Source organism: Carlito syrichta, unplaced genomic scaffold (genome assembly GCF_000164805.1).
Source record: "Carlito syrichta isolate Samal-C Ts95f unplaced genomic scaffold, Tarsius_syrichta-2.0.1 Scaffold307536, whole genome shotgun sequence".
In the NCBI taxonomy this organism is placed as follows: Eukaryota; Metazoa; Chordata; class Mammalia; order Primates; family Tarsiidae; genus Carlito; species Carlito syrichta.
The window spans coordinates 226,907-244,063 of NW_007251632.1; the positions used below are offsets into that span (position 1 = coordinate 226,907).

Below are 17,157 nucleotides of genomic sequence, written 5' to 3' on the forward strand. Positions count from 1 at the left end.
CTGGTTTGTAGGGTTTCTTCTGAGAAGCTTGCTGTTAATTTACCTTTGTAAATTATTTGATGCTTTTGTCTTACTGCTCTCAATATTATTTCCTTCACCTTAATTTTGCATAACTGGATGATAGTATGCCTTTAGGATTACTTTTTTGCAATACGTTTTTGGGGTTCTTTGGGCTTTTATATGGCTGTTTTGCTCTCTGGCAAAGCCACAGAAGTATCCTCCATTATTCCCTCAGTAGGTTTTCCAAACGTGTTGCTTTCTCTTTTTTCTCATCAATACCTAAGAGTCTTAGATTGGGGCGTTTTTTTTTTTTTTTTAGTTGGAGTCTCACTCTGTCACCCAGACTGGAGTGCAGTGGCCGCTCCCGGCCACCGCAGCCTCGATCTGCTGGGCTCCGGCGATCCTTCTGCCTCAGCCTTCCAAGTAGCCAGAATTACAGGTATGCACTATCAAGCTGGCTGATTTTTTGATTTATTGTAGAGATGAGGTCTTGCCAAGTTGCCCAGGCGGGTCTCGAACCCGTGGGCTCAGGCAGTCTACTCACCTCAGCCTCCCAAAGGCACGGGATTACAGGCTGAGCCACCAAGCCCAGCTAGATTGGGACTTTTTAATATAATCTCAAATTTCTTGGAGACTTACATTCTCTTGTTGTTTTTTTCTTTTTTAATTGCTGTCTGCTTGGTTAATTCAAATACCTCATTTATAGTTCTGAGATCCTTTCTTCTGCTTGTTCTAGTCTACTGTTAAAAGTTTCCATTGCATTTGTACTTCCATAAATAATGCTTTCATCTCCAGAATTTCAGTTTTTTTTTTTTAAGGTTTCTCTTTGGATAATTTTTCATTTGTGTCTTAATTTTTTATTTTAATTTTGATTTTCTACTTTCTTGTGATGTTCATTGGTCAATTTTATCATCAGGCTTTTAAATTCTACATCTAGAATTTCAAAAAAAAATTTTTTTTTTGAGTTGGAGTCTCACTATGTCGCCCAGACTGGAGTGCAGTGGCTGCTCCCGGCCACCGCAGCCTCGACCTGCTGTGCTCCGGCCATCCTTCCACCTCAGCCTTCCAAGTAGCCGGAACTACAGGCACACACTACCACACCCGGCATTTTTTTTTTGATTTATTGTAGAGATGAGGTCTCACCGAGTTGCCCAGGTGGGTCTCGAACCCGCGGGTCTCGAATCTGTGGGTTCAGGCAATCCACTCACCTCAGCCTCCCAAGGCGTGGGATTACAGGCTGAGCCACCGAGCCTGGCTTCAAAAATTTTTTTTTTGGTTAGGGCTTCTTGCTGAATAGTTGGTGTGGTCAATTGTGGGGTGTTGGATAATTGTGTTTTTTCAAACTTTTAGAATGATATTTATGGTTTCTTCTCATTTGGGTCAGTGATTGCTTCTTATGTGAGGTTTGCAGGGTGCATTGTAGGGTTCCCTTGCCTATATATAGCCTTGGGGTGGTGTGTTTCTCATTTTCCAACTGTGGAAGTTCTGCAGTGGCTCATAGCAACCTTAGTCACTTGGAAAGTGGTTTTAGCTGTGGTTGGAAATTATGCCTTCCACTAACAGGTATTCTATCCTATGTGGTTGGCTGTAATGTTGACTCTGGCCAGGAGGTGGCACTTATTTGGGAAAGCTAACTGCAATGGTGGCTGTGTTCTTTCTCCTTGGAGTGTGTTGCTCCAAGGAAGTGCCCAGCCCACCTAGGTGGAGTGTGAAACTCTGGGGATTACCTAAAGTTCTCTGCTTTAAGCCTTTTGTGGGTAGAGAGTATGGAGTTAGGGGATAGAGCTTAAACACCCTACAAGAGTGCTATCCCACTTTTGGCTCTTGGATACCCCAGTGGGGATTAGGAGGGAGTCCCCCGTCACTGAGGTAGTGCTGCTTTGCAGGACAGGCACAGAAGAGTTGCTGTGGCAATGAGACCCACCTGGTTCATTTTGGATAATATTATCAGTGGGTAGGTAAGTTGAGCAAACATGTGGAGGAATTTTTTTTAATATAGGAGGGGGGGTGAAAGTATATTCTTAACACTCTTCCATGTAATGATGTAATAGTCTTCACATCTTGATCTCAAGCAGTTTACTATGTGAATGTCAAAGTGCAGCCGGCCTAAAGTGTCTTCATGACATCCAACTTCAGCCAGGAACGATCTGCTGCTGTGGAATTCGTGGGGGCCCAGCCCTCCTAGGCTGGCTGGAAAGCAGCAACATGGCCCACAAGAGTTGAGTTTCTGGGAAATGGCAGCTGGTGCTGCTCAAGGATTTCTTTTTTCCTGCACCACTCCACATGGGCTTCAGTGGCTATGGACAAGGCAGTTTCATGTGAGGAACTGGAGTCCCACAAAGTTCAGGAGGCCCTTTAAGTCCTCAGTAGGAGCACAGAACTCCTGATTTCTCCTTATTCACCTTCCTCACTGTGTTCGGAGGCTGCTGGTGGACAATGGTGGTATAGACAAGAGTTTGACAAGTTTCAGCCCAGGATTTTTCTCTTCTTTGCACTCTTTGGTTATTATCACTTCTTTGAGTCGTCTTGGGGTATGCTGCTGGTCTTCTTCCTCTCTGGCTGTAAGGAAATTCTCTCTATCTTGGTTTCTTCCAGAGAAGACATCGACTCTAGCTAGTTGCCTCACATCAGCCATCTTCAATGAAATCGTTATTTAGTGAAAGCATAGGTAGATGCCTAGATGTTAGAATTGGAATGGATGCAAAATGGGATGTTGTGTGTGTGTATCATTAAATAGATGGATATATGAAGGTAGACCCTACAGAAACTGGAATTTATATTTTAAAAAATTGTGTATCCATTCTTACATGTTTAAACTTTTGTCATCTTCAAAGTAATCTCCATTTGCTTCACTGCACCTATTGAGATGCTTTTTCTAGTACTCAGAACAGTTTTTGAACATGTCAATTTTGATGCCTTTTAGTGCTTCTGTCATTTTTTTCACCTTTTCCACATCAGCAAAATGTGTCCTATTGAGGACTTTTTTATACAGGAAACATAAGTTGTTCAGGATGAGATCAGGTGAATAGGGAGGGTAGGGCATGGGGTCGTGTCATTTTTGTCAGAAACTGGTGAACACTCGCATGGCATGGGCAGATGAGCTCATAGATCACCCATCATTAAATGGGCAAATGTGTTGAAAGAATATAAAAAAAAAAAATGATTGAAGCCAAATGGAGTCTTTCACAATGCTAGCTGATACACTGATACCTATGTGTTCCCAGAACACTTACCTAGCGGAAGACGACTGTATTACAATGGGGATGCCCTTCAAAAAATGATCCCATATTTTGGGGAATGCCCCCCCTTATAAGTGTGACTGGCTAGGATACTGGATAAATGTAGGGATCATTGCATAGAGACATTGACTGCATGGGAATGATAGCTGATGGTTGATGGTTTTAGAGTGGTTTAAAAGATGAATTTATGCAGAGATGAGTTGACTCAAAAAGGAATGGTACCGGAATTTGATTTGTATGATCTAGACTGATATGATAATAAGTCATATAAAGTTCAAGTAAAAGATAGATAGTTGAAAGTGTAATGGGTAAGTTCATTATGAGGTCATTAAAACTTTGTGTGTGGATTCTCAAAGTATTGTGATAATAAATTATCAAAAACAAATCAACCATAATGAGTTTATATAAAGTACCTTTTTTTAATCCAAAAGATTTTTTAATATTTTAATAATTTGAAGACTTTAAAGTGGCTGATGAATTAGCCAACTTCACCTTTTATATATTATGCTTGTCGTGATATCTCACAATGTTCCCATATTTTTCACAGTTATACTGAGGTGGTACCGGATTATGAAAGGACACTTTCTTCACTCCCTGTCATTTCCATATCAATCCACATCATTGTACTTATTTATCATTTTTATGGACTTCCGTCTTCAAAAATTCTGGTAAGAATCAGTAACTGTAGTATACTATTTGTTTATTTTTGACCAATTTGATGTTGAATTCAATTTATAATATTTTAAAATTCCACATCATATATGAATTCCACAAAACTTACAAGATTGTTAGATTGTGAAGTGATTATCAGTTAGATGAAATAAAAGAGATAAAGGGGCTCCTAAGCCATGATATAGTGTTGATAATGTCAATTATATGGATTTGGGTTACTATTTATTATGTGCTCTCACCATGGGATGTGATGCTATGTGGATAAATTATCATCTTTTTTGTCTGTATACTCAGTAAATTTAAGCCATCTGGTAGCAAATACATATTTTGGAATATATGCATCAGACCAGGCACAGTGGCTCATGCCTATAATCCCAGCATTTTGGGAGGCCAAGGCAGGAGGATGACTTGAGCCCAGGAGTTCAGGACCAACCTGAGTAACAGCAAGACCCTTTAGTAAAAAAATATTAAATGCTTCAATGGTAGATGTATGGAGGAAGACAAAGAAGAAAGGCAGTTTTGGGGGGAAAAGGTGGGGAGTATAAAAATGTTTTAGAGAGCAAAATCTTTAAGTAGAATTCACTGCAAATAATATGGGTTGTAATTCTAGCAACAGGTTGAATTTTAGTCCTAGGTACATGATTTATGATAATATTATCAGTGGGTAGGTAAGGTGAACAAACAAGGGAGGAATATTTTAATATAGGGGTGGGAGTGAAAGTAGATTATTAACATCCCTTCATGTGATGATGTAATAGTCTTCACATCTTTTCAAACATTCCTTTGTTTTTTCTTTTCTTTTTACAAGCATTTACCATAGAGACCTTTCCTTCAGGTAAGAGCATTAAGGCCTGTATTCTGATTTGTAAGCTATTCATTTGGCTGTGTTGATTGTATATTCTTGAGTTAATGGAAGTTAAACTTCTTTCTCATAAAACCTACATTGTGATCTATGTGATTATTTTGAGGTTATATGTAAGGAATGTTTAAATAAATCAGAATTTTTTAATATATTTATTACCATCAGAAGTTGCACAAGAAGCATCCAGCGAAGTGGGAGGATTAGATATGTGGGTGTTGTGATAATAGGTTTTGGTTTGTGGAAAGATTTCCATGAAGTGCTATGGAATATAAGGAGTATATTATTAGTGTTATTAGTGTTTTCTTGTACTGTTTTTTTTTTTGTCTTAATCCACGTACTGGTATATAAATTAGCACTAAGAAACTACACAAGAAATGCTGTTCGAAGAATGAATTGGCTGAGTGGAGTGGCTTATGCCTGTAACCCCAGTACTTTGGGAGACTGAGGCAGGAGGATTGCTTTAGGCCAGGAGTTTGATATCAGTCTGGGAAACATAGTGAGACCCTATCTCTACAAAAAATTTTAAAAATAAAATGCATACTGGGTGAGATGACACATGCCTTTAGTCCCAGTTATTTGGGAGACTGAAGTGGGAGTATTGCTTTAACCCAGGAGTTCAAATCTGCAGTGAGATATGTTTACATCACTGCACTCTAGCCTGGGCGACAGATTGTGAGTCCTTGTCTATAAATAAATAAATAATATAATGATAATAATATAATAATGACTCTGTTGCTTAATGGCATGAAAATAATTTAGAGTAGGAAATGGGTACTCAAATGATAAGGGGAGAGGAAGGAAGGAAAATGACAGTTTCATAATTTTCATACAGTATGTTTACTTGGTTTTGTTAGGTTGGGGGTTATTTAAAATTAGAATATTGGGAGTTGTTTGATTATATTGTGCCAGGAAACAGTTCACTTGCAGATGACCTCCTTCTGTAACCAGGCATGGCTGCATTATAACCTATTGTTTATTTCCATTTGAAATCTGCTCTTCTGTACTCTCCCAGGTGATGACCATGTGGACAATAGGACCTTCTACAGTGGCTCCATTTACAGCATCAACTACATGTGTTATTGCTCCTTTCTCGGATTTTGTCTCGTCTTTGTATCTCAAGGGGCAGAACTTTTATAGATGTGTGCCCAGGAAAAGAAGTGACCTGCTTTGGGGGAAAGTAATTGCCTGGAGTGTTTTTAAGTTCTTTTCTGTGGTCTATTCAATATATTCTGTACCTCCCTCTATTAGTGTATGTTACTTATTTTATATTTTTTAATTTATATTTTACTTTACAAATGAAAATGGATTTATGTGTAGTTGTTGTAATTAAGTCAATCCCATGGACACCTTAATCACTCCCCTGATGATAACCAGGCTTGGTGAGATGCCAAATGCCTGTGGTATGCCAGGTTTTTTTGTTGGTTTGTTTTGCCATCTGTAAGATTCTTTCTTTCTTATTTGAATTAGGAGCCCACAGTTTTTGAACAGGTCCCAAACAGGATTGTCTTAAATTGACTAGACCTTATATAATTACCTTTTTGTTGAACCTGATGGATCTCATTCTAGATCAGGATCTAGATCTGAATTTGAGACTGACTATAGTTTACATCTTCCCCTATGCCTAAACCTAAGATGGTTCCATGGCAGCTGTGGGCATGTATGGGAGAGCCAGACCCTTGCCCTGACATTTTGAGCCATTTTGATGCCATCTTAAAGAACATGTGGTACACTCATTTTCTTTGTATGAGAAAGTATCAAGAAATATATATTTAGGGTTGGAATAAAAATCTCAGTGTACTCAAGAGATTTCTTTTTTACCCACATTGCCTTGATTTTCATTTGTTTTCTGTATAGCCTAAGTGGGCTTCATATAAAATATTGTTTATTTCAAGTTTTTATTGTCTACTTCTGGAACATAAACTGCACATTCCATCAGGAAACTACTAACTGCATTGCCCAACCTGTCTTCATGTATAGGTTTATACAAGTATATATATGTACTGATGATGTTACTTCTTTATAGTAGATTTAGCAATAAAAAAATTGCAGAATTTTTAAGACTATATAATAATCACTTTACTTAAGTGTCAGTTACTTTTACCATCACAGGATTTAATAATTTGAAATCTCATAAATATGTACAGTCATCAGTGTCTGCTTTTTTGTTACATTGTTTTGCTCATTGCCAACTAGAATCTAAAGCAAAATGAAGGTAGAATGTGTATTCCTTTCCAAAACACACTGATTTTACCTGCAGAGAAGTTCCTTTTGTACTTGCAAAGTAAATCTATTTCACATTATTTCTTATGTTGATATTTTCAGAATTCTTTCCTAGATCTAAGTATATGAATGTCCCAGTCACACACAGTTACATAATAAAATACAAGATATAGTGTTTTTTAATCTGTGCCAGAAGGCAGCAAATTTTGTCTGTAAAGGACCAGTCCTCTTGCAACGACTCGATTCTGCCATTTTAGTGCGAAGATACCTGTAACAATTGATAAACAAATGAGTGAGACTGTGTTCTAGTAAAACTTATTTACCCAAAAAATTAATTGCTAGGTCAGATTTGATCACAGACTGTAGTTTGCTGACCTGACCCTTAATCTACAGCAAAGCTTTATTATCACCCTGAGGAAGGTGGCTAGATATAGAAACCACAAGGGAGAGACTGTCTTCACGTCCCATGTCACTTTTCTGAATCCTCAACATGTGAAGTACAGCTAAGAAATGCTGAGGGAACTTTCTTTAAGCCTTTGAATTCTTGTCTCTTAAAGCTGAGTGTTGTGTCATTTTTTTCTTTTATATCTCCTTTTCACTTAGTCTTGGCTCCTAGTTCATTGAAACAGAGCCATCAAGAATGAATGAGTTACTCAATGATATAAAGCAATCCGTGTCCATTCTTCCTCTTCTATTCCTATTTTCTAGGACTGGCAAGAGTTCATCATTTTTGTTATAGTGGTCAGTAGCTTCTCTTATTTTATAACAGCTTATGTGGACTTCATTTAGAGATTTGTGATCACTATGGTCAATGTTATTTTGTAACTTCCAGTTTTCTTTAATATATCATGGATGTATTTACAAATCAATAAATACAGGATACCTATAGACTTTTTATTGGTTGTACAGTAATATTATGGCCCAATCTATTTTGGGAAACGCAGGTTAACTTTTTGTTTGTTTTTCTGCTACATATAATGTTGTAATATATATATAAATATATATAAAATTATATATCTTCTAATGCTGAATTTCTGATTGTATAGGATAGATGTGATGTTGTTGAATTATCAGTTATGTGTGGTTTTGGTTTCAGTAAATATAGTGAAATTTTCCTTAAAAATGTTTTCTAGACCATCAGAGAGCAGTGGCTTCATAGCAGTGCTGATTTTCATAAAAACTTATGTATAATGGGTATTAACAATTCTTTTAATTTGAAGCTAATCTAATAGGTGAAAATGGTATTTTTAACATAAGTCTAATTTAAACAATAATAAATGGCCGTGGATAAGAAAGACCAACTAGTTATGGGTGATTTATAATACATGACAATACTCCCTACTTTTCCTCTAATCCCAATAACATTGTCTTTTTAGAGCTTGAAACCATTAACATTCTCTAAATTCCGTGCTTCTTGGAAATTCATAAAGTCCCTAATTATACCATCATTTTTCTGACTTTTTATTTCTGAACTAATTTTAAATTTAGTTGCAGGAATCATATAGATAAACCTGATCTACTCTTCACCCAGATTTACTTTTATTCTGCATTGTTGTGTTCTCTCTCTCCCTTTCTATTCCTTTCCTTTTCCTTTCTTTCTCACTGTTTTTTCATACATAGTGTTATTTTATGCACTATTTGTGATTAAGTTGCAGACATTGTGTTTTTTAAACCAAAAATACTTCACTATTTACTTTATAAGAGCCTGAGCATCTTCTTATATTAACCCTGGTAAAAATTTCGAAATCAGACCAGACATGGTGACTCTTGATAGAATTTTTCAAAGTTAAGTAATCCCATCCCTTTGGGAGGCCAAGGCAGAAAAATGACTTGAAACCAACATTGGCAACACAATGAGACCTCATTTCTACAAAAAATCAAAAAGTTAGCTGTGTATGGTGGCGCATTCCTGTACTCTCAGCTACTTGGAAGGCTGAGATAGCAGGATCACTTGAGCTCAGGAGTTTGAGGCTGTGGTCAGCCATAATTGTACCACTGCATTCCAGTCTGGGTCACAGAGTAAGACTCTGACTTCAAAAAAGGTCGAAATTATGAAATGTATTACTAATATAAAAGTGTAACATAATATACAATTCACGTTTACATTTTACCAGTTGTTCTAGAGATGTTCTTTATGGAAATTTCTCCCCTTATCCTGGATCCAGGAAAGGATCCCATTGTATTCAAGAGTCATTTCTCTTTAGTCTTCTTTTCCTGTCTCTTTAGTCTTATTTAATATGAAACAGTGCCTCAGTCTTTCTTTGCCTTTGATGACATTGGTATTCTTGAAAAGTAACAGCTAACAATTTTTAAGAGGATGCCTCAAATTTTAAATTTTGTCATCTCTCACGAAAAGGTTCAGGCTATGCATTTCAGGCACGGATACTTCAGAAGTGAGGTATTCTCAGTCTTCCTCGGTGGATCACGTCAATGACAAATGATGTCACTTTGTTCCCATTATTGGTGAAGTTAATTTTGAGTACTTGGTTCAGTTGATGTCCACTAGACTTCCAAATATTTTGTAGGGAAATCATATGAAACTATGTAGATATTATGTTTTTAATGAAACTTTTACACAGTAGTTTTAGTACTCACAGGTGATTCTTAACTAAATTATTAATTTTTTAAAGAAATCTCTGTTATTGGTTATATATCTTAGTAAGGAAGAATTTGAGTACCATGACTTGTCAGAAAAGTCCAACAAGGTGTTTCATATTTTAAGTGAAAATACTAAATGAAAAATAAGGTGGTGATCCATATGAGAAAGCAGGAGAAGGGTTCCCTGAGAGTCTCATGAATATGTGTCTATACTTTGGAGTTAAAATGTGAGTGGCACAAAGAACTTCAGAGGTGGGTGATGTAAATACATCTGCAAGATAGAAGAAGAGAAAGTTTTTGGTTGTATGTTCTAGCTAAGGCATATTTCAGTGCTTTCATTATTGATAGGGTTTTTTAACAATTTCCTTAAATAGACTGAGGCATGGTGGTGGAATTTGGGTTCAGATTCACTTTAGATCTATTTTTTATGTAGCACCAATGTTTATCTCTGTTTTTGTCATTGCTTTTTTTGAGTCTTTTGAGTATCCAATGTTTATAGTGAAGTGACTGCATTTGGGAGCTATCTGAAGATAAACACTTTCTGAGCTTTTCTTCATGTGTCTCCTTATAATTTCTCTCTTACTCTTTGTGGTGATGTCTGTATTGATAATGCAGACTGCTGCAGGGGCTGTATTAGTTAAAACCTATCTATCCCCAAACTGTTCTGTATTCTTTGTGACTAGCACAGCAGTCCACTAATAGTAATCCCACATTTTATGCTTAAAGAAGGTTTCCAGAGCAAGATATGCTTAGTTTTGAACACTGACTTGGTTGTACTGAAGAAGAGATCTTAATTATCATTAATATGATGAGTTTCAAAATCTGACTCATTGTTGCAGAGGTAGTAGGACACCTGGTATTCATAGAAATGTCACACCAGTTTATAAATTATGAAAGAATGCAGTGAAATTAGAGGACTGAACATGAACTAATGCTTGGTTAAAAGTGATGATCTGAACGTTCCCTGTTTCTAATTTTGTACTTAGTCTTCAATGGCAGGCTTGTAGCAGAGATTCAGTAAATATTGCTTATTAAACACATGAAGGATAAAATGGAATTAAGACCAAAAGTACTTATTGTAAACAAATGAAGTATCAGTGAAGTACTAATAAACAAAATATCAATAAAGAAACTTGTATCTAAAGACAGATTTCCACTAAATAAATTTGTATGTAAAGAATGAAAATCGATTGAAAAAGGCAGCCAGGGACCTAGGAGAGCCTATTAAAATTTGTTAAATGGATATATAATACATGTATATTTAAGGTATATATGCAAATTGTTGATTTCACCTATAACACGGTAAGAGAGTCTTAGAAAACTTGAAATCTGCCTGACTAAAACATGTCTACCTCTGTTCCATTGAGCTGCATATATCAGGGTATTTAAGTAGATTTTATTATCAAATTCCTAAATTCAGCCTCAATCTATCAAACTTTAAAAATTTCCATGCTATTATGGAAGTTTTAAAAACAGGAAATTGTAACAGGAAAATATACTGCTATTTAATTATTTCCTGTGTTGGTAATAGAAACTGTGGTGCATAACACCTTTGATACAGGTAGAAATGTAGAGTAATCCCATAGATGAATTCAGTGTCTCTCTAATTTCAAATCTAAATGGAACCCATATACCCTTAGCAGGTAAGGGAACAAGACTGGATCTGTCAAATGAAGAAAAGAGCTTTCAAGTAAGCAGCCTATGAAATGAGGATTAAGAAGAGTAAATTGATGCTGCGTATGACCATAGAGCACAGTGACTTCACTGAAGTGTGGCCCAGGTTATACCAATGCAGTGGAAATAGAGGGCTGAACATGACCTACCTAATCAGGGTAGGGCCTCTTTTTCCCAGTGGGAGCAGATTGTGCTAGACCAAGGAAGGTTTTAGGAGAAGATATATTTCTCCTTATATCTCTTGAGCTTCACTACTCTGATAAATCATTTGCACAAAAATTCAGGCCTATGTTTCTTCTGGTAATTGATTTAACTAGTAAAGGACATTAACTTAATTCCAAAGCAAAACTGTACAATTGGTTAAAAATACCACTTTCATATTCCTTTGATGGTTTTAAATATTATGTGCTACATTGTGTTACCTTACTTGTCACATGGGGGTATGTAATTATCATGATATCTTTATTTTCCACAAGATAAATTTAACTTCTATAATTGATACATTACTTATCTTCGAGAGGTAAGACCCTAAAAATGCCTCTAATCCCATAATTTCTCATTCATCTTTTTCCAAGATTGAGTGAATGTTCTCCCTCAAGTGCATTAGGCAAGAATTGGTTTGATCAGTGACTATATTTTCTTCATAATTAGCCTGATAACTGCTTTGGCTTTTCAATATTTCCAATTTTTATTTCTATAGTACTTAAGTTTTCTATGTTTTTATATATTTAAACAAGTTATGCAGGATCGAATATCTTTGGATGATGTCTAGATACAAATACTGATAAGAGCAAATGCTGGAAATAAGAAGGCATGTTCATTGTTATTTTTATAAACATTTGAAATATATTCTATTAGACTGAGTTACACAAAAGCAACGAAAAGTTGTAGGATTTGGGATTTATTTTGAAATTATTGCCAGTCTTTCTTTATAAAGCATTGAATGGTACCATGTGAGAAGAAAGAGAATTGAAATAGGACTCTTATGATATAGGCCTCAACAACTGAGTAAATGGTGAGTACATTTATTATTACTCTGCCAGGAAAGGTTGTTTTTCTACAAGTGCATGATAGAAAGAGAACTGTATTTTGCCAGTTTTGGATCTGTATTACACCCATGGGTTAAAATTTTGATTTTTAAGATGGAAATAGGAAACTTGGGCTGGGGGAGTTTGGAAATAGAGATAATTCTTTGATTCAATCAATACATGACTTGTCACTTATGGTCATGGGAAAGGATGGGTTCTAGAGATAGAGTGTATGTTGGGGTTTCTAGAGAGAGAGTGCATGTTAGAGTAGGAATATGTTTATCTCATACAATGCCTTATCTCATACAATTTAAAATACTGAGCAAAGGAGATGGATCCTTTAAAAGAGGTTGTTAAGAGGAATGGCTAGAGTTATTAGGTGAAAACAAGGGGATTGTAGTATTCCTGAAGATAAATGAAGAGTTAGAGAGAAAATGAATGAGATAGCATTTGGCTTTAGCATGGCATTGAAAGGTATAATTAAGTCTGGAAAAAGAATATCTTTGATTTTAGGTAAAAGTGCTATGTGGGGGGACTAGGCAATGCTTTTTATATTGGAATGGCCAAACCAAAGGATACATTCAAGTTGATGTTCTGTCCTGTAATGATGTTACCATTGATAGTCCAGCATAGACACATGCTGATACCTGTGAGTTGCTTTCATGAATTAGTATGTGAACAAAGTGAAGTGAAGATGTATCCCAGATATGCAATCTTAGATCCTCTTCATCTTCCACATTATATGTGTACAAGATAGAGTTGGATGTCTTCATTACATCTCTTTAGTCTTCTAATAGCAATCCTTGTGCAGCTTTATCATTGAGTTCCCCCTTGCATTTACCTCTAACTACCTTCATATCCATTGGCAATAGTTTTTTTAATTAAGGCAGGATTGTTCAGACATCTTGGTTTTGTGAGAGATTTGGTAAATATTTTGTTGAGGAAAGGAATGGGTAAAGGTCCAAGTGAAAGAAAAAGTAACAACCTAATAGTGAATAAATGAAGAAAGAATAAAGGATGATGCTAGAAACTGAGGGAACTGAAGCAAGATAGAATGTACAAAAGGTAAAATTTTGAACGAAAGAGTTCTGGGCAAGGGCAAAATATATTGAGCTTATATTTTAGATACTCGCTCTATAGGATAGTAAATGGTAATACCTTCACTAAAGTCATGGAGAAAATATCATTGTGGAAGACATTCTTTTCCAGTTGAATCATGAGAAGGTATTGACCCTATTGTATATTGTCATTCCCTAACTAATGGATTAGAGATGAGTCTGTGAAGATTGTCCAGTATGCTTTACACTTTTAACATTTCAGATATCAAATTTTATTTCATTAACAGACCAGAAATAATGAGCTCCTATTGACAGGATATTTTCCTATTCAAATTTTGTTTTTCTTTACCATACAGAGCAGTACTTAATTTGATAACTGGGTTGATTTAACTCTTTGTTTATACCATGGATGAGAAAATTTTTGATAAATGAGCAACAATCATCTAAATGCTGAGTAAAATAAGGATTTGGAAATATCCAATATAAAGTAGCTCTTTGATACATTTTTGGAAGGGTCGCGCTATAGCATTACAGAGGAAACCATAGATGACATAGACTATGTTGAGTTGGATTGTGCAAATATAGATCATGGTATCAGAGAATTGAGCATCTGCTAGATTAAATTTTTTATGATGAAAATTCGAGGTTGTGTGTAAATCTCCATTGATAATTGTGGAGTAATAGAATACAACTTTTGTTTCTTTCTTGCTTGTTTGGCTTGTGCCATTAGTGTCCTCTTTTTCACTATGTTTATTCAAACAAAAATAGTCCAAAGAGGAAGACTTAAGCATGGTGGGCTTTTTAGTCTGGGAAAAAATCAATGTGTTTTATAATAATACTTTCTATGTGCTATCAGTCCTTAGAAAGGATTAATTTTTCTCTATATTGTATATTTCTCTGTTTAAAAACTTATTTTAGAGAGAAGAGCTGTTCTTGGAGAAAGACTGTAGACATCAGTTATGAGACATTGCATTGTAGAATATAGCTGCTTACTGATGACTTTCAATCAGGAGTAGGAAGAATGAAGTATAATATATATGGCTGCCTTCCATGAGACTATTCAGTGTTTTCTTAATACTATATTTATATTGCTGTCTTTGAACTTTCTAATTTAACTCATTTGTGATCGCTTACATGAATTTACGTCATTCCAAATTCTGTTCCTGGTTGCTGCTGACATGAATTTATGTCTTTGCAAATTCTGTTTCTGAATGCTGCAATGTTGTCATATGTATGTGTTGTTATACTTTGCTTGAAAATGAATAGTCAGGCAAGGAGGGAGAAAGTTAATTGAGATAATCTGACTGCACAATGTTATTGATTTACATAGTTGGTAATAATTGTGAGTTGGTCATTATTTTGTTGCAGTTAGTATTGTATACTTGTATTTTCATATTTCAGGGCTTTCATACTTCCATATTAAAAATAACTTACCATAATTATGGAAAACTAAGAAATATTTGCTGATGAGATTTCCAAGGTTGCAGGTGAATCCAGTGAACTTATTAGTGACAGTGAGATAGATAGTGATGTAATGATGCAATGTAAATGAAGACATGTAATGCAGATAATCTATGACAGTGAATCTAGTACTGGTGACAACAGATCAGTTATTGAGTGGATAAAATATCCAGAAAGAAAGTTTGAAGTATTTTTTGGTAATCCAGTTGTCAAGGTATTTCCAAATGATCTCAAAGTATAAGTAAAGTTCTTGGACTATTTATTGGAAATTATTTCATAGAAATGATTGCAACTGAAACTAACAGGTATTGTGATCAGATGCACCATAGATATAAATGTCCAAAGAAATAGAAAAAGTGGAGCAATACTACAGTGTCTGAGATTTTTAAATTTCTAGCATTAACTATTTTGATGGGACAAGTGAAGAAAACTACAGTACATGATTATTTGTCAACCTGTCCATCAATTATAGTGCCTCTTCAAAAATAATGAAATGAACTAGACTGCTACAAATTTTGCAGTTTTTGTATTTTTCCAATCATGTATAAATGCAGTCAAATCCGAGCAGATTATGCAAAATTGAACCTGTAATAAATAATGTTTTAAATAATTTTGACAATGTGTATAAATCTGAACAAGAACTTTCCTTGATACCTTGTCATGGAAGAGTGTCTTTTCGGGTTTATAATTTGAATAAAAATACAAAGTACAGAATGCTAGTCAGAGTGGTATCTGAGGCAAATACTGGATATGTTTGCAACTTTCAGCTGTATTGTGCTTAACAGCAGAAGTTTGCAGTGACCAGCTTCAGATTTTTTTTCACCCACTCTCAGTATCAGGAAAGAGAAAAATTTGCTGATCATGAATGTGTTTAAACAAGTTTTACTATATGTCTATATATCATCCTACACCATACTAAGTATGATGGATGTTTCCCAAAAGTACAATTGACTCATATTCATATCTTGTTCACTTGTTTAATATTAGAATTCAAGGTCTGCTGAAGAAATGCCTACCAATTATGACAAGTAGCAAGAGTTTATGTGTTTCAAATAAGAAAGTAAGAGAGCCGGGCTCGGTGGCTCAGCCTGTAATCCCACGCCTTTGGGAGGCTGAGGTGAGTGGATTGCCTGAGCCCGCGGGTTCAAGACCCGCCTGGGCAGCAAGACCTCATCTCTACAATAAATAAAAAAATCAGCCGGGCATGGTAGCGCACACCTGTAGTTCCAGCTACTTGGAAGGCTGAGGCAGAAGAATCGCTGGAGCCCAGCAGGTCAAGGATGTGGTGGCCGGGAGCGGCCACTGCACTCTAGTCTGGGTGACAGAGTGAGACTCCAACTCAAAAAAAAAAAAAAGAAAGAAAGTAAGAGAGATAAAAAAGAAAATAAGAAGGAATTGTATGTGAGCTTTCCACATTACTTATAAGTTTAGAAAGTCCAGAAGACACTCTAATGGAGATTCTGAAGAGGTGAAAACCTATAGAAAAAACGCCCTGTAAGTAGGAAATTGACCAAGTTGTTAGAGAGTATTGATTTCCAAAATAGCATTGAGACATTAGGCAAATAAGAGATGGGATTAACAGTAGCAAATATCTGTCTGGGGATGGGAAAACACCTCTTATCAACAGGGTGCCTGAATGAAAGTTAGTTGTACACCTAACCCTTAACTGTACCCCACAAAACCATAATAAAAAATATTGGTTAATAAAAAAAAGAAAAAAAGAAAATAAATGAAGTGAATGAAAGGAAAAAAAAAAGAGATATGCCTCCTGTCTTGCTTTCATTCTGGTTTCTTACTAGCTGTTCTGAGTAAATTTAAGATTTCTTTTGACCTTATTATCTTTGGAAAAAGTGCTGCTGTTGGTTTAATTTGGAGCAGTATCAGATTCACAAAAGTTGTCTTAAATGGTCTTGTTGATTCATGGTTCTCTTCACTAATAATATCAGGGATTTCCACCCACACTACCCTATATCTAGAGACCATTGTTGCATGTCAGTCATACCTGAAGTATCATAGGGTTGATCAATATGCCTTAATGTAAATAGCTGCATGTATTTAGTCCTGTTTGCTTTGGCTCTCCACTTCAAGGTTTGAACATTATTTTTTATATCCTTATCAATACATATATCAATTTTGATTCATTTTATGTCTTGTGTTCTGTCTACTTTTCTGAAATTTTTATGAGCTCCTACTTGACAGGGATTTTTTTCTTTCTATTATGCTACAGTGTCTAAACATACGAATTTCTTTAAAGTTTGTTAAATAAAGAAATTTGTAAAGGAATGAGTGAGAGGTTTTGAATGAGAGAGAGTATAGCAATAATGGAGAGACTGATCTTCTGATAG

At 35.6% G+C, this 17,157-nt stretch overlaps 1 long non-coding RNA gene across 1 annotated transcript in view; it reads left to right on the forward strand.

Moving 5' to 3' along the window:
* LOC103266893 overlaps positions 1-6,836 on the forward strand; it is a 44,649-nt gene extending 37,813 nt beyond the window's left edge. Inside the window, exons 4-6 of the long non-coding RNA XR_504729.2 lie at positions 3,787-3,907; positions 4,720-4,746; positions 5,786-6,836. This is a non-coding gene — a long non-coding RNA (uncharacterized LOC103266893). The remainder of the gene's footprint in view (positions 1-3,786; positions 3,908-4,719; positions 4,747-5,785) is intronic.
* The last annotated feature ends 10,321 nt before the right edge of the window (positions 6,837-17,157 follow it).